Genomic DNA, 27735 nt, shown 5'->3' with positions numbered 1-27735 from the left:
TTACACTTTTCGTGATATGATCAGGAAACAAGGGACCATCAATGTACTTGTCCCAACCTTTTTTCCTTAGGGGAACTTTTGGGATTTATCCTGCTACTTTGTTTATTCAACCAGCATTTTCTAGAAGCTTCAAAGGTCATCGAAGGTTTACTTCGCATTTGTAACCGGAGCTCCATTGAAAATTCCTGTCAACACATCTCGCAGCACGATTCTTTTATTTTCAAGCTGTCATCTCAATCATCAACGCTCGATTATTTTTCGAGCCAATTATTCTCGGAATCGCTTAAACCGACCCCCCTCATCATCACCTACTACGTCGAACCCTTCATGACACCACATTTTTCAACGTCGTATCGGATTTCAATCATCGCCGCATTGGAAATATTTTTGTCGAACCAATTCCGTTGTTATGGCCGAGCCATTTATTTATAAATTACCGGTTGGATAGTTTAAAGTATATTAATTAATTGCCATAAATGTATTTTATCGATTAATCGTATAATTTCGAAACGCTCAGTACGAGCCGCTTCCTCTTGTGTCAATTGCGAAACGTATTTCACAGATTCTCAGATCTTCGAGTTCCTTCACCTCTAAGAAATGTAAGCGAAATGCACAATTCATTGCGAGAACCCGGAACGACACTCACTCACTTAGACACACTTTTATATTCTTGCATACTCAACAATCTAAATCTTTACGTAGCAATTTCCTAATATTGGAAGCATCGACAGAGAATTGACAACAAAAATTCGTCAGTCTTTTGCTAATCTTCGATCTAAGCGGAGCTCCTCCTGTATTATTACCTCGAGTCCGAGTCTTGTTCCAGGTTCTTACAAGATAGTTAATAGTTACGCGTCTTCGAATCTTTGCGATCAAGCATCACTGCTCGAGGGCTAGTGAGGCACTGAGGTGCAGCGTTTCTTTACTTCTTGGAGGCAAATAAGAACTCATTAATCAATTATTCACATATCCAAATCTTCAAAGTACTAATAAGAAAAATACAGAAATCAAACATTATTTCGATATATTATATTCTCAAATTATCGAGTGTACTACGCGATTTGTGTACGTGGGTGTGCCGACTACACTGTCTTCGAGGAGACCCGCAACGCTCAGCGTCAGCACGTCTCAAATTACGCGTAGAACATCGACCGTAAGTCCAAAACTGTATCACCTTTTATTTCATTTATGTTATGTGATTGTAAACAAGAGGAAGTAGACTGCAATCTTATTCAACTGTAATCTAAATCTCTAATGCTGACTCCTTAATAAACAAGCTAACTCGTTACTTTTACCCGATACTTCTGTGTCTTGACCTACATCAATCTCCTTGAAATTCCACATTGTATATTAGCAACCGTAATAGGTGCGCCTAGCGCTTTAATAGCTATTCCGAACATCTATTATTTTTATCTCTTCTTCTTTTTACTAAATTGTTTATTTGTTCCTCTGAGAGATTAGTAACTTTAATATTTGTTATTCGTTATTTTCCTCTCAGCCCGCGCGTTCTCACGTTCGGGCGTAACACCGTCATCTCAATCATCGCGTCAACCTTGGGCGAATTCCCAGAATCCCTCAATTTTTCCCTCCCTCACTACCCCTCGTCGAACCTTCGATGATGACGTCATCGTCCGAAAATGTCATCCTTCGAGAACATTCTGACCCCCCTGGGGAACGAGCGACCCTGATTACCCCGCAATATCCTGTGATGACGTCATCCTTCGAGAAAATTCTGACCCGCATTACCCCCAGGAGAACGAGTGACCCCGCAATAAACGTGGCGTCATCATCGAACCTTCGAGAACATGACGTCATCGTCAAGGACACGCTGTAATGACGTCATCATCGAACCTTTGAGAAAATGACGTCATCGTCAAGGACACGCTGACCCGCATTACACCGCAATATCCAGAATCCCCCTTGCATATCTACTGACGGGCGAATGAACGTCTAGAGCTTCTTCCATTTCAGCAGCAAAATATCATGCAAGTTAATTTCTTCCACCAGCGCCACCGATAACTCGAAGGCCGAGGCTCCTCAGGAACTAAATGTTACGACGTGTTAGCGTTTTCGACACTCGTCGCCGACTAATGCTTGAACGATACAGGGTTGCCACTGGGTGGAAATGTATTTCTTTAGTAAGCCGAAGCGAATTTCTTAAGAATTCTTAGGTATGCGCAGTAACTACGGCGCATGGCGCATGGTACATGGTCATGGTAACTACGCATGGAAGTTTCGCGGGTTAACTTTGAACGTGATTACAAACTATGAAATGTTTTCCAGTACTGTGGTGCTGTTATCATTTTATCATTGTATTTCTGGCAATACTCTACGGCTCCACGGAGAAATTTTTCGCACATAATTTGTAATAGAATACTCGCGATTTCAAATTGCAGAGATTATAGATTTTTTTTCAATTTTAATCTACAATATATACTTTTCTGAACGGGAAAAAAATAACCACTGATATAACAATCATCAATATATTTTTCTATCAATTATGCATGTTTGTATCACATTTCTTAAATTTTGCTCTTTTTATGAACAGAGTATGATTGACAATGAGAATAAAAAAAAGTAATATTTTATATATTTCAATATTTCGTTTCAGTCAAACCAATGAATAAAAAGCTTTAAACCTTGATCGATAATTAATAATAATCGAAATAAAAAAATATTTCTTATCAATAGAAATAAACCGCACTAAGTATTTTTGCAGTCACAAACGCTCCGTTGCATTACCCGTAAACTTCTTTTAAGATGAGATGAAAAATATGAATTGAAATCATAGATATGTAATCAATCTGAATTAATAACAAATTTAGAGTGTTCACTTGTTCTTTTTCACGTCTCCATCGCCTCTGATGGACTCATCTTTTTGTCTTTTATAAATTTCATCATTATGATAGGCAATTAATTTTTTATCGATTGATGAATTTAAGAACGAATCAGTTACATTTAACGATTTCGTATGCAAAATACCTGTAAGAGTTTCATTGCCTAAGCGATTGCGAATTTTCGTTTTATTGAGGTTTATCGCCGAGAATAATCGCTCAACTGCAGTACTAGAGTGAGGCAAACAAAGCAGTTCGAAAACGAATTTTGTTAACAGCGGAAATTTTGGTTCGTCGTTACCAAGTTTTATTTTTAAAACCGCAGTCCAAAACTTTAATGATGAAGCATGTGTGTCAACATCGATTTCTGTATTTTTTAATTCTCTCCATTCCCCATCGATCTGATTCAGTTCGCTGTAAGACACAAGATTCGGAAAATGTGATGCCAGTGGCGCAATCGGAGAATTTTTGAGATATTTTGAGGGTCGATTGCACAGAGTTCTTTGATTATCTTTGAAGTCTTGTCACGAAAGTTGAATCTTTTCATGATTTGCTGGCATGCCACAATATAAAACTGCAGACACCTTTTTCGAAAATCACCCAATTGCGCTGCATTCAGACCAATTGTTCCGTTGTGAACGTTGGCACATATCTTTGGTCCAAGATAAACTTCTTCCAACGGAATGAAGTTGTGAGGAAGTTCAAAATTAACTTTTTCCAAATCGGTACTTTTCAAATATTCTGGTTTTAAAAAGCAATCTAATATGGACTTGTAAGTTGCAGTAATGTTCCCGTACAGTAAGTGAATCTTCGTTTCTTCTGATTGCATTTCAACTTTCAAGCGATTGAAAAATGGAAGGACGAATTCGAGAAACTCTAGGTATCTGAGCACATATTTTTCACGCAATCTTGAAAGAATCACGTCAGCTGCTAAAATTTAATCCACCAAAACGGCTTCGGTGAAGTATAAGATTAAAGCATCATATTGTTCCAACAATCGTTTCACTACTTGTTGCAGGGATAACCACCTGGTTTGGGATGGATGCAGTAGTTTGTGCGGCTTGACATTAACAAACTGTTGAAATTCTTGAAATTCAATTTGTCGTTTATAGCTGTGTTGAAAGTAGCTATATATGTCTCTCGCTAAATCCTCAACTATACGTGGCAAAGTTTCGCAGGCATAATTTGCACAAAGAGTAAACGAATGACAGATGCATTTCATCGTAAAAAGGTCAGGAATGGCTTTTTTCAGTAAAACTGAGACAGAATGACGTATACCAAACATGTTGCTTGCGCCATCGGCAGCAAAACCAATCATATTACGCTGATAATTATGGAATATCGTTGTCGGCAAAAAACTTGACAATCTCAGCATATAACGCGTCCGCTGATGCATTCGAAACTTGAAGTATTCCCAAAAATTGATCAACGATGCGATCGTCGTGAAACAGTCGGACCATTAAGGCCAAGTTTTTCGTTGCGCTAACATCTGTAGATTCATCGATGATCAGAGAGAACTTTTGTACCTTCAAAAGAGCTACAAGGTTTTCGAAAGAGTACTTTCCCAAGGCATTTTGTACTAACTTTGTACATTTTGTTCTTCCAAGGTTGATGTTTTGAGCTTATCAGTAAAAACTTTTGTGTTCAAAGGAAGCTGTTTTTTGATTGATTTCAATCTCACTGAATGTTTCGCGCCTACAGCATGTTTCACCAAATTACTTCGTCCTCCACCCGTCGAATAATCTGCATTACACACCTTACAATGGAAAAATGTCGAACCTTGTTTACTTGGCGCTAACCATGAGGAGAAATCTTTTTCCTTTTCCCACGTTTTATTAAATTTTTGGACGTATTTTTTTTTCCGTTTTTTGACAGTCTTCTCTATCTTCTTTTTCTCGTCCGTTGTATAACCTTTCTCAGGATCAGGATCATCAATATTATCATATTCCTCATCCTCATCCATTAATTCGACTCGTTGTGACGGGCTATGCGCTTTGCTTGCGCTAGCCATGGTTAATTGCGTATTAGCGTATTGCGTGTTCGGAATGTTCGGATTCACGCAAATGAGGCCAATTTATACTTACGCACGTGTAAGAATAACACCTAATGACCAAACATTCAATTAATTTTTTTTATAAATGTACTTTATCTTCCTACACAAAAAGTCATATAGTATAGTCTTCAGCAGCTACGAGCTACACTCTACAGGCTTCTGGAATAAAGCATAATACATACACTATACACAATGTGGTTATATCGAATTATAACCTCCAACCAACCTCCAGAACCTTGATAATTCAGTGTGTCTTGTAGTGAAGAATAAATTTTAATCTTCAACCAACTATTGGAAAGCCAAAAAATAGTACTCAAGGGCAGAATCGATACTAAAATATTGAAGAAAAGTTTGAATATATTGAAACTCAGGATGTCCCATTTACGTGTTATTAGTTAGCTAGTTACTAGTTCGCTCAGTTCGCTCGTTCGTCGTTCCGTAGTTCTCTCCTTCTGCGCTTGCGCTAACTACGTCTGTTACGTCTAACATACATATACAAAGAATAATACATTGTAGTGTTCCCGACTGTTCCCATTGTTGCCAATCGAAATGGACTTCAGAATTACGTGTGATAACGAAAATTTCTTATAATTCTCAAAATTTCTTTGACTTTTTGGGAATTTCTTAACGATACTTTCTTTTTTCTTATTTCTTATCAATTCATCAAAATTCTTGAGATCTTAAGAAATTTCTTCAACAGGGGCAACCCTGGAACGATATGGTGTCGCTCTTTTATAGCCCATAGTGAGTCTGCTGTTGAAGACGATGCACATGATCACGCCTCCCTAATGTGCAGCCTCCCTAATGATTTCGCCCCGAAAATTCACTAGTGCTCCGTCCTGATCGACTATGCGCAGTTGCAGATGATCAATGACTCGGACGGCGATCGGGAGATAAATGACTTGCGAGAGGACTTCAATGATCTTATATCCCGAAGGCATGGTCGGGAAGAACTCGTGAACCGTGTGAACCTTTTGCTCGTTGATGTACGCACCGGACGTGATGTTGCACTCGACTCGCAATGCGTTGACCCTGAGAATAGCCACTGGCACGTCCAAGCTGTGAGTCGTATTGGCTGGCAGTACGCGCGAAGTAAAGCGCAGCAGGGGAGAGATGGAGTCTGCCGGTCAAAAATCCACGTTGTGGTCGCACTTGAGCAGGCAACGCAGCGTGTTTCTGTTGGGCTTGAGATTGAGTGAGATTACTCGCGGTGCAAGCACTTCCTGCAAGTACGTTGCGATGTCCTCGATCTCATAACTGCCCGTCGGCAACACGATCACTTGGTCACCCGCGTAGAACTTGTTCTTCCCGATATCGATGTTGGGTATGGAGTTGAAGGAGAGAAATTCCACTAGACCGAGAACGTGGTAATTGTTGGGCGAAAGCTCGATCGGCGGGAAGTACTCTGCTTTCAGCAACGACGACGTTCCCGTCAGACTGAGGGTCAATGAATCACCCATGTCGCCTCACGTGCGGCTGAGACGATGCGGCGGCTCACAGCGGGTTATATAAGAACTTGAGACAGAGATGGCCGCACAACTTGAGACAGAGATGGCCGCACTCGTACGTGTCGAAATTCTGATATCTCGCGTGATTGTACATAACCTCGCGGACGCCAAGGTATTCCGTGGGATCGCAAGGTGGCTGCAGATCGCCGAAGCTGTCGAAATAGCTGACGTCATTGCCGATCTTTTGGTACGCCACCCAGTGCGTCCCGGGTCCCTCCTTGTCGTCGAGATTAACGATGCCGTATTCGCGAAATCGCGATCCACCCCTCGGCATGGCGTTTCGCGTGAATACGCCGCGGAATTGGGGAATTTCGAACGCATACTTTAGCAGATCAGCGTCCGTTAGAGGGCGTTTCGGCAGACGGACTTTTTTTGGTGCCTCCATAAGCAGACCGAGAGACCCTTTTTGTACGGTTTGAGGTAGAGCCCTTTGCCGATGGCGATAGCTTCCATCGTCTCGTCGTGTCTGCGATTCTCGCGCAACTGCGGCTCGGCAGCTTTGGCGCTGTTCACAGCTTTGGCAACGCCAGCAGCGCCACGTACCAGCGCGCTCGTCGCACTCAAACCGGCAAACAGGGGAATTAGGGAGGGTAAAACTCCGCTAACTTTCTCCGGCACGGGCAGTACGCGCGGTACTAGCACTTTTCTCCTACCGCCGGCCTTCTTCACAGCCGCGTGAGCCCAGCGTTGCCACTTCTAGTACAATAGTACTTTTCTCGTACATTTTAATGATTCGTATTTTTTTAATGACACGTATTTTTTATTATCGGCGGAAAAATGTTTCTAGGGGGTGAAATCATCGCTTGAAGTTGAGACCTCCGAGGGGTACTTTTCAGGTTTCACCCATTTCCACTTGAGATAATCGAATGCACCCAAATGGATAATTACCTTAATGATAAACGATGAAAAATGCAACTGGTTTCATATCAGGGGGTTGCATAAGAAAAAAGTTATAGGGGTTGAAATTCACTAAATCGTTATAACAAAAAAACTATTGCACCTATCTCGATGAATTCAATTGCATTTTGAAGGGGGTAAAAAAATAGTAGATACTGGTTTTTGCGTTTTCCTCGCAAATCAAGTTAAGGGGGTGAACTACCCCTATGTATGTTTACGTTTAATCTCAATCAAACGGCAGTAATTATTTTTTTTCTTGTTTCCTTTCCTCGTAATACGTTTTTTCTTCAAATTTACAACAACAATGTTGCGGATATAACATTCAATGAACGATTTTATCTAAATGCCAACTTATTTATAGGTGAATCTTCAGATGGAAAAGTATTTATATCTGACTTATCGATAATTCTGACCGATTTATATTTGGCAATGAGATAATAACATAGGCATACGATAAGCGCTTACACATATACTCATATTCGTTCCGGTTGATAAGACCAAGTTTTGGGATGACGTATAGAAAAACTACATAGTCGAGTAAAAAAAAGTGTACAATATGCTTATATCTATTATTAATAATATGTCAACAGTCTAACAAAATAATCACCATAGCGATAAATAGAAGTGAACATATAATGGTGTGCTCTATTAACCGTTGTAAGTACTGCAGTAATGATAATCATCAAAAAAGTGTTTAAAACATAGCGACTGTTTGCACCAGGAACAGCGAACAATAGCAACATTTTCGCATCCTGGAACTTCACACTGTGAGTTGCAGGAATCTCCAAATGCAAAATCTACAGGATTCTCAAAATTCGCAGGTTTTTCTTCTATGTAACCACTTTTGTACCAAGAATATTTGAAAAGATCGATATAACGTGGTGACGACAGTTGGTTATGAACGAGTGATTGCAGCTTTATGATATTGTTTCTCAAATGCAAATTAATATCACAATTCATCAAAAGACAATTATCAGAAAAATGTCTAACAAAATTTTTCCATATTCGGAATCCAAAAACATCGAGGGGTTGGATTTTTCCGGTAGTTCCTTTAGGTATAATCATTACTTTCACATCTCTATTTGAAGGTTTCACATCAAGTACAGCTTGGGGACAGTGTCCAGTCCAAGAATCAATCAGTAATAATGATTTTGGGCCAACTTTCGGGAAAAATACATGCTCCAACCAAATTTTAAAATGATCTGAAAATAGAAAAACGTATTATTTTTTCAATCGAAAAAATGTTTACACAAAAACAGTGGATGTAATTTATACCTGAAGTAAGCTTCCCAGACTTGGATACTTCTATGTACACATTATCGGGTCTGAAAAGCGTTTTCTCCACTAATGGACCAATCTTGCCAGTTGGTTCTTTTAAAACTAAAAATAGAGGAGATAGCAGCTTGCCGTCAGCTGATATAGTCGGCTGAATAGTGTAACTGTGAGTCGTAGAAGAGACTGATTGTACAAGACATTGTACTTGCTTTTCTCCTTCGATCGCTAAAGTTCTTCCTGAATGCATTTCTAGTTGGAAGCTACTCTGATCTGCGTTAAATGTATTTGACAATTCGTACGTTCTAATATTTTGCTTTACGTCATAGACAAATTTTTGACTTTGTTGTTCCAAGACTTTTCCATCTTCAATTGTTTTGGATGTAATGAATTAATTAATTTTTCTCGATACGATACGATGAGCTGCTTTGAATGAGTTTATCCACGTACGAGATGCTTTGAAACGAAAATCAGTATGCCCTACTTCTTTTTGAGCATGCAAGGCCCATTTTTTTAAATCGGAATCGTGCACTATTAAACCAGCATCCACAGCAGCTTTGAAATTTTCCAAAGTGTATCCACAAATTCGTGCTAATTTTTCTTTGTATGTCCCCCCCTTGTTCAAATTGTGAGCTCACCGCCGCAACTGTCGTATAGATTGCACTTTCTTGAACTTTTGTTTAACACTTGCCAAACCTAAATTTCCTGTCTTCCCGCTGCGCCAATACTCAACGGCCCTTAATTTGTACTTCATGCAGGGCGTCTGCCCATTCTTGATCTTCAATAATTTCCATTTTCCGATGCTTAAATGGTTCTTCAAAATGCAAAGAATTTTCTTCTACCATGTCGAAACCACTGTATTCGTTCATTGCAGTCAACAAAATATTTTCAATGTTTTCTTTCAACTGTATTTCATCGTTATTCACTGGCGAATCCGGTAAACGCATAACTTCAAAAGTTGCGAGAAGCATTCTAATAACGTTCAAAGGATTTATCTTCATTTTGATTAATACTTGCAACTTTGTTTTAAATAGTCTCGAATTGTAAGGCACTTCTTTTGTGTAAAATAAAAATAACCGACTGTGGTGAATACATTCCGCGATCGCAGTTTTATCACTGTTTCTGCGTCGTATTTCAAATCTAATTTTGGGAGCGAGTCACAGACCGGACAGAGGTGACTCCGAAATAACACCGTCAAGTAGAGGGGGGAGATATGATAACTATGAAAATACGTCAGTATTTACGAAATTTTTGTGAAAAGTATAAGAAATATATATTTTTAAATTTATCTTGTGGTTTATTCATTATTAACTATTAAAAAAAATTGTTATTCGTAAAAGTTATCCAATCTATAATTTTTCGCGGAAAAAATAAATAAGTGAATTCTTTTAAACTATGGATGTAATCCGTAAAAAGTTACAAAAAATAAAGAATTCATAAAATGGTAGAATTTTCAACGGAAAAATTCGATTTTTTCCAATTTTCCTTGCTCAAGTAGATCAAATCCATTGTTTAAATAAATTTTGAATAGAATCTTTTAAGTATAACTAGAAGAGTCTCAAAATGCCTTCAAATAAAAAACAAACCATTAAGATTGGACGCATACTTTGGGTTCTATCACTTTCACCAGTTAGGAAAATGGAATTGCAGGAAAAATCCATCCATCTGTTGATATGTGAATGTTCTAAATTTGAAGAAAAAACGTATTACGAGGAGAGGAAACAAGAAAAAAAATAATTACTGCCGTTTGATTGAGATTAAGCGTAAACATACATAGGGGTAGTTCACCCCCTTAACTTGATTTGCGAGGAAAACGCAAAAACCCGTATCTACTATTTTTTTACCCTCTTCAAAATGCAATTGAATTCATCGAGATAGGTGCAATAGTTTTTTTGTTATAACGATTTTGTGAATTTCAACCCCTATAACTTTTTTCTTATGCAACCCCCCGATGTGAAACCAGTTGCATTTTTCATCGTTTATCATTAAGGTAATTATCCATTTGGGTGCATTCGATTATCTCAAGTGGAAATAGGTGAAACCTGAAAAGTACCCCTCGGAGGTCTCAACTTCAAGCGATGATTTCACCCCCTAGAAACGTTTTTCCGCCGATAAAAAAAAAATACGTGTCTCTTAGATTTTGATGTAGAATAACATATTCAAGTTTCATTAAAATCGGAGGGGGACAGCGGAAAGACTTTCCTTGTGAGTTATAATTTCGGTTTGTCTATCTTGTTGCTGCTTCAGTATTTCGGCCTGCATGGCTTCTATTTCAGCTCTCTGTTCGGCGATGTCTTTCTGCATTTCTTTCAAACGTCGCCACTCCTCTTCCATATCCTCACGTGTTAATAATGTTTCTCTTTCTTTGGTCATGTTTGTTTCGTTTAATATTTCTGGTGAGGAATTCGATTTACTATTATTATTCTTATTAGGTAGATTATTCTTATTATTGGCAACGCTGTTCAAAATTCAGTCTGAATTTCCACTTTGAATTATTACTTGATCACGTATATTACTATTCAATCTAGACTTCGCTCTAGTTACTCGATCACACGTTACTTTTTCATTTGTATACATCTATTGTACCTTGTGATTGAAGAGCTCAAGGCCAAACTTCGTGTTCACGTTTGGGCGCCAATGTAATGTTATACTTTATTTTTATACAGGATAGATTTCAGCACATTTTCTTATATAATAGTCAATTACTTACAATGTTGTGTGATTCAATTATTCAATAATAACTCGGAATGCGAGATCGAAAAATATTATAAATAATGGAAGAACGAGCGTGAACAAAATATTGTCATTGAATATGTGGTCAAATCCGGAGTATGCAAATATAATTTAGAATTGATGAATTTGACGATAAATAATACATTTGTTAATTATATTACAACAAATTATATCTAGAGTCGCGGCAGCGACTCTGAGACAAGTACATTTATAAGATATGACGAATTGCTGCCAGAGACTCTTTACCGGAGCGATAGCGTTTCCAATTGTTTTCGAAAATTTTCAAAATTTGTTTCTTCAATAATTAATTAACTATATCATTTCGGAGAATATTATACGTTGACATATTTTTTATTATTTTTTTTCTTTCGATTGCGACCTCATCGAACTCTGTAGGTTGACGCGTTGAAGAGATATTAATTATTTATTTTTTAATTGCGTCAAAAAATGGGTCGGATTTTCGCACACATTTTTGATGTTTATTTGTTTTATATCTAGTGACAAATCTGGTGCTATAATACATTTTATATACCGATATATTTTTTTTCTGGTGCCATAATACCAATATATACCTATATATTTTCGTGTCGTATGACGTATGGTGTGTTGTTTATGCTGATAGATGATGAGGTTATAAAGATCGCGATTTGACAGTTCACCGATATCCCGGTCGGTAGTACAAGTATATACCTATATATTTCCGTTATGATATGACATATGGTGTGTTATTTCAATGCTAACTAAATGAGGTTATAAAGATCGCGAATGTTACAATTCACCGAACTGTTCCAATTTTTTCCGGTTCTGTAGAAAATAGATAAAAGCAGTACAATGTTTTAGTGAAAGTGGTGAGAAAAAAGTGAAGAAGAAAGAGACAAAGACCGAGGAATCCAAGAGTGTTGTGTAACGGAAAAAAAACCGAAAATTGTCAACAACGTTCGGATTGATGGTAAAAATATTTAGAAAGGTTAGATTTTTTCTATATATATCTTGAGATGTAGTCCGGATTCTGAAACATTAGAAATAAAAATCCATGCCTTCGCTCTTTCTCATCAGCTCTCTCTCTGATTGTATCATCAGACTTGTCGATGTTTGTTATTGCAGAATATCTAAAGACGCGGCATCGTCTTGTAATAAAATAACCCAAAACAGGAATGACGAAAAAGAGCCAGGGACTACAAAAATATAGAAAGGCAGTATAATCGCATTGTCTGTAAACGTATAACAGACTATTCGAAAGTGCTTGATTACAAAATTTCTATTGGCAAATCGAAACTGAGGCAATCAGTATTTTTTTGCATTGGTGGAAATTTTTTCATCAAAAGGACTAAATTGATAATCACGGAGAGTTTTCACTTCAATTCCAACAAAGTAAAATTTAAGTTCGAAATAAAATATGTCCGCGTGTGTGTATATGTGTGTATTAGGGTGGTAAAATAGCTAGAAAATTTTTGAAAAAAATCACACGTATTCTTTAGAAGATTCTCAATACGTTTTGTTCTGGAACATTTCTTTGTTATGTCAAGACTTTCGAGAAAAAAAATCATACAGATTTTCATCATGCTGTTTTGCAAAAGCCGCCATTATGCAAAAACTGAGTAAGAAAAAAGTGTTTATAACCAGTGTTCTGGACTCGTCAGACCTTAAGAACATCTTTGCTGGCGATAATATGGTTATTTGAGAGCAGCAACAGTAAGGGAAATCGCTTTGAAAAAAAAAATGTTAGAAAATCTTGACTTTTCAATTAAAAACGAATAAATAATGAAGATTTTGATTTATCTTTACAAAATAAATGCAAGATTCTGAAAGAGCACTCTCAAAAACCCCCTATATCAGATTTTGTTCTTTAGTTAAAACTGCGTACTTGAAATTGTGTGTCCAAAATTGTCGTTTTGCGCATTAATGGGTTCTTATAGTGATGCTATACAACATTTTAAGGGTAGGAGTTTTGAAAATTTTTTTCGTGTAGCAACATGCTTGTAAAACAATTTATGGAAATTTCAAGATTTTCCAAATGTATTGAGGTCCACAGTATAATCGTGACCACAAACGCAGAAAAATTCCATGTATTATGAACAGAAAACTTCAACCCCCATGGTCGAGGGTTGAGCATTGTTCTACAAATCTGACAAAATTACAGCATTACTTTTTATGTATTTCGAACCAATTTAGGGGGCGAAAAGGGTAAAATAATTTTGATCCCAAATAACTACCACCCTAGTGGGTATTAAAATACCTAAAACAACTTGCATGCATAATAAAACAATTTTTATTTTCAAAAAAACTGATTCGGCTTGAGGAGGTCACCCCCCATAGCAGCCGCATTTTTTGGGGTTTCCTCGATTTTTTGCGACGAGAAAAAAACACAGACTTAAAATTTAAAGAGTTTATTCATTGGTATTTCAACTTTATGATAGAATTTTTTAACTCTGATGTCTCGAGTTAATTCCGTGTAAAATTAATCCACAGGATCCCATATGCTTCTCCATGGTGTCCACGATTCCCGGGGGTTCCGTTTATCTGCCGTCAAAAAACCGAGGAGCGTTTTGATTTGTAAAGCAGTGGGCTATTGCCTGAACTAAAATCATACAGAAATATCGAAATTGAAGGATTATTGAGCTATACAACATTTTGAAAAATTGAAATAAGGTTTTTCTAAACGGAAAAATCCTTCAATGTTTAATATTTCTGTATAATTTTAATTCAGGTGATAACCACTGCTTTACTAATCCAAACGCTCCTTGGTTTTTTGATCTCAGATAAACCGATCGCCTAGAATCGTGGAGACTATGAAGAAACATATGGGTTCCTGTGGAGTAGCTTTACACCGAATCTACCAGAGATATCAGAGTTAAAAAATTCTACCATCGAGTTGAAATACCATTGAATAAACCCTTTAAATTTCAAAAGTCTATGTTTTTTTTCTTTGCCGCAAGAAAATTGCGAAAAAACCCTACAAAATTCGGCCGCCATGCGGGGTGACCCCCTATGTTGGATTTAATTATTCCAATCGATCAATATCGCGTTATCTTGAAAAAAGATTCGAGTGCCTTAGTCATTGAAATCCTGTCGTTATTTAACGACATCGAAATTTATTATTCGTTGTAATTTTTTGAGTTTTTAAATAAATTAGCCGTAATTTGATTAAAAAATTTTTGTTTCCTTTTTTTTGATATCTCTTTCAATGAGACAGGGAATAATTTTAATTAAAAAATTTTTCAATAAATGTCTTTTCGCAAGTACACTCTGGTGGGTGATAATATGATCATTACATCTGAACGGTAGTCTCATTGAATAAACCCTACATATGTTACTCATACATGTAGTGTGCATTTCTTGGTACGAACAAAAAATGAATTAATAATAACAGAATGTCATCTATATTGTGCCCTAATATGAAGAATTTGATTTTCCAATATCCTGTAAAATTTTTTCAAGTTCACAGTGCACAAAAAGTAGTCAAATCAAACCATAAGTAACAGCACGAGTGCTGTTAAAAAATTGGAGACAAGTACATTTATGTTTGATGTCACCTGGACAGTAGTCTCAGTGAAACCCTATGAGACACTCATGTAGTTCAAAACACAAATGCACGATGATTTATAAGAAGAAGTTGTTCGATCTGTTCTCTCGAAACTTGCTTTAAATGAGCAATTCATTACTAAAGGATATAAAAAAAAACCATTTCAAACGCAATGAATAAAAAAATGAATCTGTTAAATCATGGTAATGCGTGAAAAACGTTTGGTTCAAAGGAACAAAACGTGGTCAAATAAATGCAAAAGTGACGAGTACATCGGATGACGAGTGAAAAAAAATCAAAACATAATAGTATGTAAAAAAAAATTACGAAACCAATTGTAAATAATTTCAACAAAACAATTAAGAAAAGCTTTTACAAATCATGAAAAAATATTATATTAAAAAAAAATACAAATCTGTAATTATATTGTAAAGGGAAAAAAAAATTTAAATAGGACGTGAGAAATTCAATCTTACGGGAAGCACCCGGAACTTGAGAAAGTTCAAGTGAATCAAAAAAGTTACCATCTGAGTTATGTGCAGCACTACAATTTATGGCATCAATCGGAATGAAAAGTGATGGGCCGGACAAGTACTTTTACACATATTTAAACATAATTTGTACCGATACGAAATCGACGTCGAATATTGTGAATACCAGGGGATCCTGAAAGTCTGAGAAGAATCGATTTTCTTCTAAGTAAGTCTCTGCCACCATAGAGTAACAAATGACTTTTACCTTCGATGCGATTTTTTTTTGGATTTGAACGTTTCTCAGAATAATTTCATATTGTGAAAAATTATGTATTATATACTAATAAAATACTTATCCTCCGATTGATGCCATAAATTGTAGTGCTGCACATAACTCAGATGGTAACTTTTTTGATTCACTTGAACTTTCTCAAGTTCCGGGTGCTTCCCGTAAGATTGAATTTCTCACGTCCTATTTAAATTTTTTTTCCCCTTTACAATATAATTACAGATTTGTATTTTTTTTTAATATAATATTTTTTCATGATTTGTAAAAGCTTTTCTTAATTGTTTTGTTGAAATTATTTACAATTGGTTTCGTAATTTTTTTTACATACTATTATGTTTTGATTTTTTTTCACTCGTCATCCGATGTACTCGTCACTTTTGCATTTATTTGACCACGTTTTGTTCCTTTGAACCAAACGTTTTTCACGCATTACCATGATTTAACAGATTCATTTTTTTATTCATTGCGTTTGAAATGGTTTTTTTTTTATATCCTTTAGTAATGAATTGCTCATTTAAAGCAAGTTTCGAGAGAACAGATCGAACAACTTCTTCTTATAAATCATCGTGCATTTGTGTTTTGAACTACATGAGTGTCTCATAGGGTTTCACTGAGACTACTGTCCAGGTAATACATATCTTTGGATAATACATATCTTTTCTTTCGTTTTGTGGTTTTTGTGAGAAGTTGTAATTGGAGAACCTTCTATTTGAGTGCCAGGCCTGGGCTACGACGATTAACACGAAGGAACTCAATTCTTAACTGATAATCCTTGTTTCGATCGCGATTGTCGACGACGAACTGCCTAAAATCTCTATCCGGGATTCTAGGCTCGAATGGTGATTCGGCGAATTGAGGAGTGGGGAAGAAACAGCGAGTCAGGCTCGTTACAGTCCATTGAAATAATCAAAGTTCCTAGTCAAAATCTAATAGGCAATATTATTCTAAATGCAAGATGAAAATGTATAAATGAAAACTACACTAAACAAACCCTTATCGATTCTCAGCTGAAATCATTGATAATCGTCTGAGTAAGTCGGAAAGTACTGGAATTAATTCACCGTGAATATAAATGGAGATAATCATTATTCGAAATCAATTTCGATCATTGAATATTAATAAATATCAATAATCATTGGAAAACTTTTTTGTTTCGATTCTGCCACGATTGTCATTTTCTACAATACTTTTTTATAATAAATGCCTTTAAATAAAAAACATTAGTCTCGAATTAAACCCACGAGACTGATTAAAATATCGGCTAAAAATTATTTTAGCATAATGTTTTTTTTTTTTGTAAAATAGAGCTAATTGGCGAGCCTAGTCAAACTATTCGAGCGCATGTGCCTTTCACTCTTTTAAATTCATCTTTGCATTTTGTTGAAATTCTTGTAGAAAAAACAACGGTTCAAAGATTCCTTTTCCTTCATTATAAATTTAAAAATAGTCATGGATTGAAGACGAAACAAAAAATAATCTCGCATCTCGCCAGCCGCTGCAAACTTTTACAAAAACCGCGCTCCCTGCAATTTCTCGTTTCATCGTTCACATCACTGTGCCTAGTGCTACCATCTGGAGCACAGCAGATCGTTGAAAATAATAATAATAGCTTTTCATACATTTTAGTATCTATCTAGTACACTTTTTTCATAGATCTCGTACACTTCAAAATTAAGAAGTGGCAACTCCGGATCTACTTACAGGATGCCTGATAGTTATCAACGAGTCCCGCGTGTTCCCGATTTCATTATTTCCATTTTCGGATTCGGTAACTTCATCAGTCTGTGTGACACAATTAATGTTAGCTTCATTGCTTCCTCGGGTGGGGTCCCACCAGTATTCGTCTGGTCTGGCTCCGTCGTTTATTTCTACAATGGCTTTATTTGACGCTGGTGCCGGTGCTCTTTCAGTTTCAGTATCCGGCGTTTCTAATGATTGATCTATATCGAATGCAAATTTTAAAGCATCGGTTTCAAAGGTGGAGCGCTTACATATTTCTTTGTTATCGTAGGAACGGTTCTCTTTTCGGCGAGGCTCGGGAAAGCGCTGTTTCGAGCCCGCGCGGTCGGGGGTCTTTGTTCGGCGCTTGGAGCGGGGGCAGTCTTCATTAAGGCGAACCTAGTCCGGCTTATTGGGACTACCGGTGGTGCTTTACTAATTATTTTACGATTTCTAACTCGTTCAGCAATTGTACTACCGGGTACGTTTGATTCTTCTAGTACTGTTGGCAAGGGTTTTCCTCGTCGTTCGGGCAATTGATCTATTTTTATAGATGGTTTAGAAGCGGCAGCTTTGCGAAGGGCTACAGTTGTAGTTGGTTTTCTCGCCGCTGAGGAGATAGGCAATACGGTAGCGTCTGGGATGACGGGGTTTCGAGAGAGTGCATCTGCATTTGAATTAAGTCGTCCGGGTTTGTATAGGAAAGTATACTCGTATTCTCGTAGTCGTATTCTCCAGCGAATCAATCTTTGGACGGGTAATTTTACTGAATCGATCCATTTTAAAGGTTCATCATCACTAACGAGAGTGAAGGGTCGGCCGTATAAATATGGCCTAAAATATAATATCGCGTATACAACGGCAAGACATTTTTTTTCGGTCGTGCTATAATTTCTTTCTGCTGAATTGAGTAATCTTGACATGTAAGCTATCGGTTTATCTTCTCCAACCTTTCCTTGACTCAGTACTGCGCCTATCGCGTAATTCGAAGCGTCGGTAGTTAAAATAAAAGGTTCTTCAAAGTTTGGATATTGTAGTATAAGAGATGAGCACAAGACGTTTTTCAGATATTCGAATCCCTCTTGTTGTTCGGGTCCCATTTAAATTCCCTGCTTTTCTTTAGTAGGTCACTCAAAGGTTTGGCTCGTTCAGAAAAATTTTCGATGAATCTTCTGTAATATCCAGCTAGACTGAAGAATTGTCGGACGTTTGTTACGGTTTTAGGAACAAGAAATTTTTCAACAGCTTCTGTTTTCTTAGGATCGGGGCGTACGCCTCCGTCGCTAATTATGTGACCGAGATATATCACTTCAGTATTTAAAAATTCGCATTTATCCGGTTGTAATGATAATTTCGCGTTGCTGAGTTTATTAAAAAGTCTCCTAACCTTTACTCCATGTTCTTCTAAAGACGAGGCAAAAACTACAATGTCATCTAGATATACGAACAATTCGCTGTCTTGTAAACCGAGAAGGACTCTATCCATTAAGCGTTGAAACGTAGCAGGGGCATTTTTAAGTCCGAATGGCATTCTAGCGTATTCATACTGTCCGTTAGGGGTGCTGAAGGCAGTCTTTTGTCTGTCTTTAGAATCCATCTCAATTTGGTGAAAGCAGCTAGCTAAATCGAAAGTTGAAAAATATTTGGCTCCTCCGAGTCTATCGAGAATTTCGGTGATGTTTGGCAACGGATACGCGTCGCTTATAGTTTTTGAATTTAGTTCACGGAAATCAATTACCATTCTCCACCGTTTATTTCCCTTTGAATCGGGTTTCTTGGGCACGATCCATAGCGGAGAGTTGTAGGGGGAAGTTGAGTTTACAATAACTTCGTTTTCGAGTAACTTATTGATTTGCTTATTGATTTCTTCTTTGTGAGCCGGGGGAAATCTATACTGACGTATGGTCACGGGTAATTCATCTGTGGTGGGAATACTGTGTTTAATTTCTGTGATGGCAGGTAGTCTGTCAGCAGGTAGATGGAACAGGTGTGGGTATTCTTTTATTAAGACGAGTACATGCTGTCTCTCTTCGGAGTTCAGGTGGTCTAGTCTGAGGCTCTCGCGTATTCTTTGATCTCTATTCACGGGGTTTTCGTCTGCGCTTCCATCACTCGCGGGTTCGAAAAAATCCTCGGAATCGTAATATTCAAATGGGATTAATTCCTGAGGGGGCACGTCTACTTGGGCGTCTTCCTCATAGGAATTGATGGCATAAATATAACACGTCCCGTTATCGTTCGTGACAACTGTATTTCCCATGAAAATATTTTCAGGAGTCTGGATTCTAGGAAGGAATCCCGTTTTTAAATCTGGATTTAGTACTTTGATTGGGACTTTCATGCGGGTCCTAGCTCTGAGGATAAAGGTTGATCCTTCATCATTTTGTTTTATGTTAAATGTTGTGTTTGGAGCTTGTATTACATTTTCGGGAAAATTTTCAAATGGGATAGGCGTTATAGGTTTTGACGTAGTGACTAATGTATTATGGTGAAAAGATAGTTCTGCTTTTTCGTTTTGAAGAAACTCAATGCCTATTATTCCATCTGCAGGGATTGCAGCGTTTTCGTTGAGAACTTGGAATTTAACGGGTTTGTCGAACAGTGTTAACTCAGTTGAACCAAGAGTTTGAATTTTGTCGGGCGTTATTCCCGATAGTGTTAGAAAATCGTGTCCCGCGATTATACATCTTCGTTTTAATGTAGGTAGTTTAATTATGTTTATATCGGCTCCCGTGTCTATAAGAAAACGTCCGAAGCCGTTCTCGAGTTCCGGGGCTCAAAGGGTAATTATTGGGGACCGTCGTTGTCCACAGGTCCATCTAACAAATCTCCTGCTGTGAGAAATTTCACGGCAGTGGGACGCTGGTTCTGGCGATCGCTTGTCGATGCGTCCGCTCGACGGGCGTCGTGAGAGTTTAAATTATCCGATGTGTTGTTTGGTCGGGGAGATGTTGGTCTCATCTCTTGGAATGAATTTTCGCGTTTGAAAAAGGAGTCTTGATACATTCCGTGTGGAGTTTGATAGTTTGGAGGGTATTCGTTGTACGGTGGGTACATCAGGGGTCCGTAGGGGACCGGCAGATAATATTGGGGTCCATAGAAACCGTTTGGTGGGTAACTGTAAAAATTCCTTGGAGGTTGATTTCTGATTGGAGGTCTTCGTGTCAGGAAATTTTCGCGCATTGGTCTCGGTTCGCGAGGCGGAGGTGCGTCGCGACGGAAAATTCTACTGAAGTTCGAATTTCTGTTATCGAAGTTATCTTTGTTTTGGAAAGAAACTCTGCGATACCCATTGTTACCGATATTATATTAGAGCGCACGATCTTAATCAATTTGAATGTATCTTAGTGAATTCGAGTTTCGAGCATTTGCTCCTTCCATGTCTCTTTCTATGCGTTGTACTACTTTAAATGCGTCTGCCAGTGTTTGGGGATCTTGTACGCTGATGGCGTATAATCAATTAGACGAACGAACTAGTAGTACAGCTATGCCGATTCCGCGCCATGTATTAATCTACCTTACCGACCGTCGGTAAAGTAGATCCCTGCTCTAACCCAAACAAACCCAAACGGCCGGTAATACAGATGGCCACTCTAACCCAAACAAACCCAATCAGTCGGTAATAAAGATGATCGCTTTAACCCAAACAAACCCAAACAGATCATCAAACAGAGCTCAAACCCAAACAAACCCATACGAACCCGAACAGGTCATCGAACTGAGCTCAAACCCAAACAAAACCTAAGCAAGCCCAAACAAAACCTAAACAAAACCGAAACAAACCTAAACAGGCCATCGAACTGAGCTCAAACCCAAACAAACCTCGAACTGACTCAAACATTCAAAGTCCGCGCGCCGGATAGTTCGCGCCGATAGATGGCGATTTGGCTAGTGGAGATCTCGTGTGCGGAGCCACGGCTGACCGAGCATATAAGGCAGCGAGTAGCGCTTGGATTTCAGAGAATTTCGTGGACCTCACCATGGTAAGTATATCCCATAATAATTCTCTCATGTACCTTTTTGTAACCACCATCTTTTACAGGTGTATAATAACGTGTGTCCTCGCTTGGCCGCTCTAAACGGTCCCTAATAGAGATGGCCGCTCTACCCCAAACGAATCGATTTAAGGTCCGCTCGCTTCCGGCCGACTGCGTTGTCTGGATAGTCTGTTCCACCCGTCGGTAAAACAAATTCCGCGGCGGGAGATTTTAACCCTGTAGTTTCGGCCGGAGATATGTACTGCGTAGTTTTGGCGGAAGATTCGAACGCTGTATTTTTGGCGGGACATTTAAACTCCGTAGTTTTGGCGGGAGATTCAAATGTTTTGGCAGGAACCCGAACTGTCAGTCATAAAATTCTTTACTCTGTAGTTTTAGTGGGAGATTCATACGCTGCAGTTTTGGCAGGAGATTCAAATGTTTTGACGAGGGTCCGAACTATCAGTACCTGAAATTTTTCACTATAACCCCAGACTGTTGGAGGATGTGCGGATACAAACGAGTCTAAACAAGTCGAGATTAACTATCGGAATAGTTGACTATCGAAATATGCAGCTATCACTGACCCGTGCGCGTCTCTAGCCGGTGGTTCTGCATTACCGACCGCCGTTGGTTGCCTCCAGGGGATATCCCGGAGACGCTAGTGCCGGCTCGGGCGGACGCGGGGCGTCAGACTGTTTTGAACAAGGTACGTCTCTCTCTCTCTAGGTCGAGATCACTAATTGTGCGCCTCAAGATAGCCAGCTATCAGGATGGACAACTATCAGGATAGTCAGCTGTCGCGATAGTTGAGGTTAGGATAGTCCAAGGAGACTATAGGTAAGGAGTGCAATCTCGGCGATCGGGCGCGTCCGTAAAAGTGTCGGGAAAGAGGGTTCCTCTCGAGCGGCGCTGTTGTAGTTTCGTACGGTGGCGCATGCGTACAATGTACGCGTTATATACACGCATGCGTTGCTGCCAGCTGACTTTGTTGACAGTTTTTGCTGATATAACCTATCTATTTTAATTTCATTTTTGTAATGAAAATGGAATCGAGCAGTTTATAAATTACGGCAGATGCACTAATGATAGTTATCTTTCAGCAATTCGACTTCCGAAGAGAGCCATATATTATATTGTCTAAATTGGCAAAAGTATATAGTAAACTCTTTCACAATTTATATACTACATAAATGTAATCAATTTTGATAGCCTAGATGGTTAGGTGCATTTGTTGGCGATTAGTAATCTCAAGGTTCAGCGTTCGATGCCTCATGGATTTTTTTTTCCTGCGATTTTGTATAGCTTTTATTTATTAAAATTGCTTTTATGCATGCTATTTATAACTTTGGAAGAGACACATCAAACTTTAAGCACATTTTCGTATTTTCATATTTCACATAGATATGAAAGACTTTTGCATAATGCCCCTTTTTTAATTATTAGCAAACAATAAACGTAATTTAATGCAATGATTGATTTTTTTGTTTTTGAAATTTAGACGGAAATTTATATACAATTACATTTTTTTTCAAGCTTCGAATTTTCGATTAAAAATTTCTTCATCATTCAGATGTGCTGTAGTATCTTCTTAATCATTGAATCATTGCTTTTTATTTTATAAATTAGAATAAAAATGTGATTCAATTTAAAGAGCTGAAAGTGGATAAAAAAATCATTGGCTCACAGGGGAACGTATGGGAACATAGGTTTCAGTTTTATTTTTTCATGCTTCAAGTAGTCTTGTTTTGACTGTAGACCATCGTTGCGAACATATTGTTCTACGTTCAAATATTTTGGTAGTCCTGAAAAGGACTGTTAATGCAACTATTTGCATCACAAAAATACGATCTGTAAAAAGAAATTCAATTAAGATTGAGCGACGAATAATGTTCATTAAAATAAGTGTGTAATACTATCCTCTATGCAACTGATGTTCCCGGATTCGAAGACTGGTTCAAATCTTGAACCACTACGTATTTTTAGCCTGCGAATACAGTTTTACCAAAAAATATATACATAATATTCAAAACAAAACATGACACCGTCAAAAAAAATCGGAGCCGAAAAGTAGAAGAAAATTTAAGAGTAGAACAATACAACCTCATTTAAAGCTGAAACCTATATATGGAATTATACTCCCTCTGCTATTCTGTACACGACAAAATAAAAATAAATCGTCACTACGTAACTGGTTAACCAATAATATAAATATTTTTTCTAACCAATTTTGAAAATCTGAAAACGAACCTCTTACACATTTGCTAACGCTAAGGAGTGCTGAATGCTCACAGTTTTGCGTGTTTCCGAAGCCTCTTCGTTTTGGTGCGCGCTTCGTTGTTATTTGCGTTAAACGATTTTGCCAAGAACTGACCGCGCATAACGAGATAAAAGTCAACGACTCTTCGGGTTATCTCCAACCGGTGCTCCTCACATCCAACCATTGGTAAACCCTTCAGTTCCGACAATCTGTCCAGGATTATATGGAGAGTATCGATTTTTACACCGAACTTTCCAACTACGTCGAGAACCGTTGACTCCATTATCTCCGTGAGTCGAAACAATTCCTCAGTTGGACGCAGTAAACCCCCGTACTGGTCCATGAGCTCGATCATGGCGTCTCTCGACTCAGCTGGTTCGGAGTTGTTGGCTTTCAACGTTCGGAGGCAATCCTCACACTTGATCCTCTTGGACATTGTGCGCGCTACGAAGCCAGCGAGATAGGCCTGCACCTCAGAACTCGTACGAGTTACGTCATACGTATGATCATGTACGCTATCCTTCCATGTACTCATGGAGAAAGATAATTCGTAATCATGATCTTGCTCGTGCGTTTCTGTTGGTGGATCCTCCGCATGACCCTCCTCCAGCATCCTGTCGAGTTTTTGTAACCACTCAGTACGGGGTTTTCTTGAATCCGCCAAGGAATCTTTCGTCTGCATCAACACTCCCAACAGTTCTGTTCCGCTGACGTTGGAATTTTTTGGCGGTTTGATTAGCGAATAGCTAGCGAGTAGTCGGGTCAACCGACAAAACGATTCAGGGTCTGGATGATCGTTCCCTCCCAAGCTTCCGCGCACCATTCCGAAGTATCTCTGAAACAAAGAAAAATTGTATTAGACATCCAGGCAATTAAAAATAAATGTTCACAAGTATGCGACCAATTTTCGATTCATCGTGCAATATTTAAGGACTGGTACCATCATTTATCTCGAAAGGAAACGGCTACGTACCTCCAATGCATCTTGATTCAAACGAGCGGTCATTAAAAACTGAAAGCCATCTTCTTTATGAAGGACTTCAAGAATTTCTAATGTCGCACCCAAAGTCACTTTGAAGCCAAGAATGGTACTGGCGGATATGGGCATCTCTTTACTCGTTGTGTTGGAGTCCCACTCCCTCAAGAACGCGTCGAACTCAATTATTGCCTAGTTATAATAGTAAATGGTTACGAAAATATAATTCATGCAAAAAGCAGAAAATGAAATCAAACAGAACAGAAATGAAGATTTCATATATTTTTGGCAATTCATTAGTTGAGTAATATATCTTTTTATTCACTGCAAATAAAAATTGAGTAAAAAAGAGAAAAAAGAGAAGCGTGGATGCAAACGAAAAACCTGAGAAAAAGAGAGAAAACAAAACAAATCATAAAACGAAACGAGATTTGGGAGAAACAGATAAAACGAACCGTATCATGGAAACAAACGAAAAGGTTCAAGCGAAGATTGAGAAAATAATCCGAATTAGGAAAGAAACGAAAGTGTGATAAAAAACAGGAATGAACGAAGAGAGCTGTGTCGTCCATCGTAATGTCCAAGAAGTGCGGATCACTCAACCCATGCAAAGAAAACGGACAATACGAAAGAATAGAATCGAAGAACCCTGGCACTTACTACAATCACCAATTTTTTCCTTTTTACAATGAAATTGGTGTATTGGTGATGATCACGGATTTCATTTTTGAATGTTGAGAGCTTTTAACCGGAAGATGCTTTTACGAAGCAGCTACAACAATCGAGTTACAATAATTCAATTCTTTGATAAAGAACGGAATTTTTGAATCTCAATTGCGAGAAATTGGATGTATGTCAACGTGGGCCATGAAACAGACTTCACATCCCCGAATGACAACTACAATTTCAAAAGCTAATCGAAAAGAAGACCGGCGTGAGAAAATTTCGATGGCCCACCGCAATCACGACTAGATTCCAACGTTGAAAGGCTTGCACTCCTTGAAAATCAGCAGCCTTTGAGCTAAGTACTAAAAATGATGAAACATTAATATTATGCCTACAACTTCCTACTGATAGCGTTACTTTTGTAACATTTATTCAATATACGTCTTAGCGTAAAAATACTCATCGACAAAATTCGCAATACGGAGATAACGAACTCAATGGGAAAGAATGCAGATAGCTTTAAAATCATGTGATTTTTTACAACATGACTACATAAACGACATTATATTCATTTATAACGAAGCAATTCGCATTTAACGAGAAACAAAACAAATCTCGCTGTAAATCTGTTCGTCAGCTGAATATTTTAATTTCAAAAGCATTTAAATATACTATCAAAATTTTTATTCAATGAATATTTTCTGGAATAAATCTTTTCTGAAACATACCTTCCTCTGAGGACAATCTCCCGAGCACCGGAGAGCGTCTTGTGGCGTCCGTGACATCATGGCTACGATGAGTTTTCCTGTTCTTTCGCACAACCTTTGCGTTGCCTCAGAATCAGCTAAATCGGAGCACTCCGGCTTGTTTCGATACACCTCCATAGCCACGCGAACTGACAAATCGAAAAGCTGTAAGAATTTGGAAAAAAAATCATTAATCTTCACTCCTTTAAGCATATGACTAGCTTCGATATTGTCTCGATCAAGCGACAGAATTGAAGAAATAATAATGTTCGGAATAGAGAATGCATTTTAAAAAAGCGATGATGTGCAAGGACGTAAATCGACATACCTGAAAAGCCAAAGGCACGTTCATCCTTTGAAATCCAGCCGGATTTAAATGAGTCGGAGTCAGGCGGTATGCGATCTTTAAACTGGGCTTGGTCATCTGCTCATATCTCAGTAATGCTTCCCAGTGCTTCTTTTGGACGATTCCATCAGGGGTCTAAAAAAACATAATATTGAATTTTAGAAGGACAGAGCATTTGTTTTTACAATGCCTATAAAAATACGATTACCATAAACGAACTGCGGCTAACGATTCCATTTCGATAGCATTTAAGTAGATGCGGAAAGTCGCCAATCATCCACAGCCGTTTAGTTGAGTCGCACGGATGCTCGCAACTTAATCGTCCGTCCCGTATTCCGAAGATGGACCATACGCCTCTATTCCATTGTGCTCCATCTGTGACGACGGCGTCAACATGAAATCCGGAGTTCGATAACAGCACGATGCACTCCAGAATAAGTTTGTGCAATATAGCACTCGTCACTGAATCTTTCGTCAGGTAGCTGCCAAGCACCTGCACCCAAGATCCTCGGAACGGTTGAAACATGAAAACCAAAGCATGGTCTGCACGCGTCATTCTTTTTTCTTCTGGAGTATATTGACCAAGATCAACAAAACCTTGAAACTCCAAAGTTTGCTTGTTGAAAGAAACGGCCTCACTTAGTTTCATCTCATCGACAAGCAGCGTACCTTAAACATTGAAATGACAACTTTTAATTTTAATATCAACAGACTTTAAATATTACTCACTCAGTAGCTGCAAAAAAGTCGAGATTAACACGATTCTAAAGAAATTGTATTGGTTAGTAATTAACAAATTCAGTATACTACAGATGCATGTTTCCAGTTGAGTCCGGGAAACACAAAAAGGCTTGTTGACCAAACTCGATATTACAAATATTCAAAATTTGATACCTCGTTTTTCATTGGACTCCATAGATGAGCCCTTCATTTTCATACCCTCAAAAATGGCAGTTTGGAATCCATACGCTGACGAACTTATCCTCCGAATGTACCGACTCAACGTTTCTCTGCATGGAAGTGGCAGAATCTCACGTTCCCGAATGTGGTCGTATAGACCACTATTCTTGATGCGCATCAACAAACATTCGTACATCCATTCGATGGCATATCTTCGGCCCTTTCGATTTCCCACCTTTGCCGTCTCCAAACGAGTTCGCACCGCTTGTTTCTGTGTTTCCGGTAGGAGGGCGATATTCTTCTCAAGCGTCTCCTTCTCAATCCTTGAACACGATCGCTTTAAATCAGCGACATCAGCATACAATTTTTTAGTCTGCAAAGAAAAACATATTCAATAATGAATATGAAATATTATCCAATTTAGTCAATTTAAAACTGTTGAGTACAATAAGTAAAGTAAAGTGAAAATAAAAAAGTATGTAACATTGTAAAATAGTCAAGAATAGTTACCTTTCGTTTCAGGCGAATGAATTTTCTTCGAGTCAAATCTGCTTTTTTCTGGG

General features: G+C 38.2%; 1 pseudogene; it reads left to right on the top strand.

Moving 5' to 3' along the window:
* Positions 1-27735, top strand: part of LOC122413330 (cytochrome P450 315a1, mitochondrial-like) — a 70453-nt pseudogene that overhangs the window by 22178 nt on the left and 20540 nt on the right.

Source organism: Venturia canescens, chromosome 7, assembly GCF_019457755.1.
Source record: "Venturia canescens isolate UGA chromosome 7, ASM1945775v1, whole genome shotgun sequence".
Classification (NCBI taxonomy): domain Eukaryota; kingdom Metazoa; phylum Arthropoda; class Insecta; order Hymenoptera; family Ichneumonidae; genus Venturia; species Venturia canescens.
This window is presented reverse-complemented; position numbering and strand designations above follow the sequence as displayed.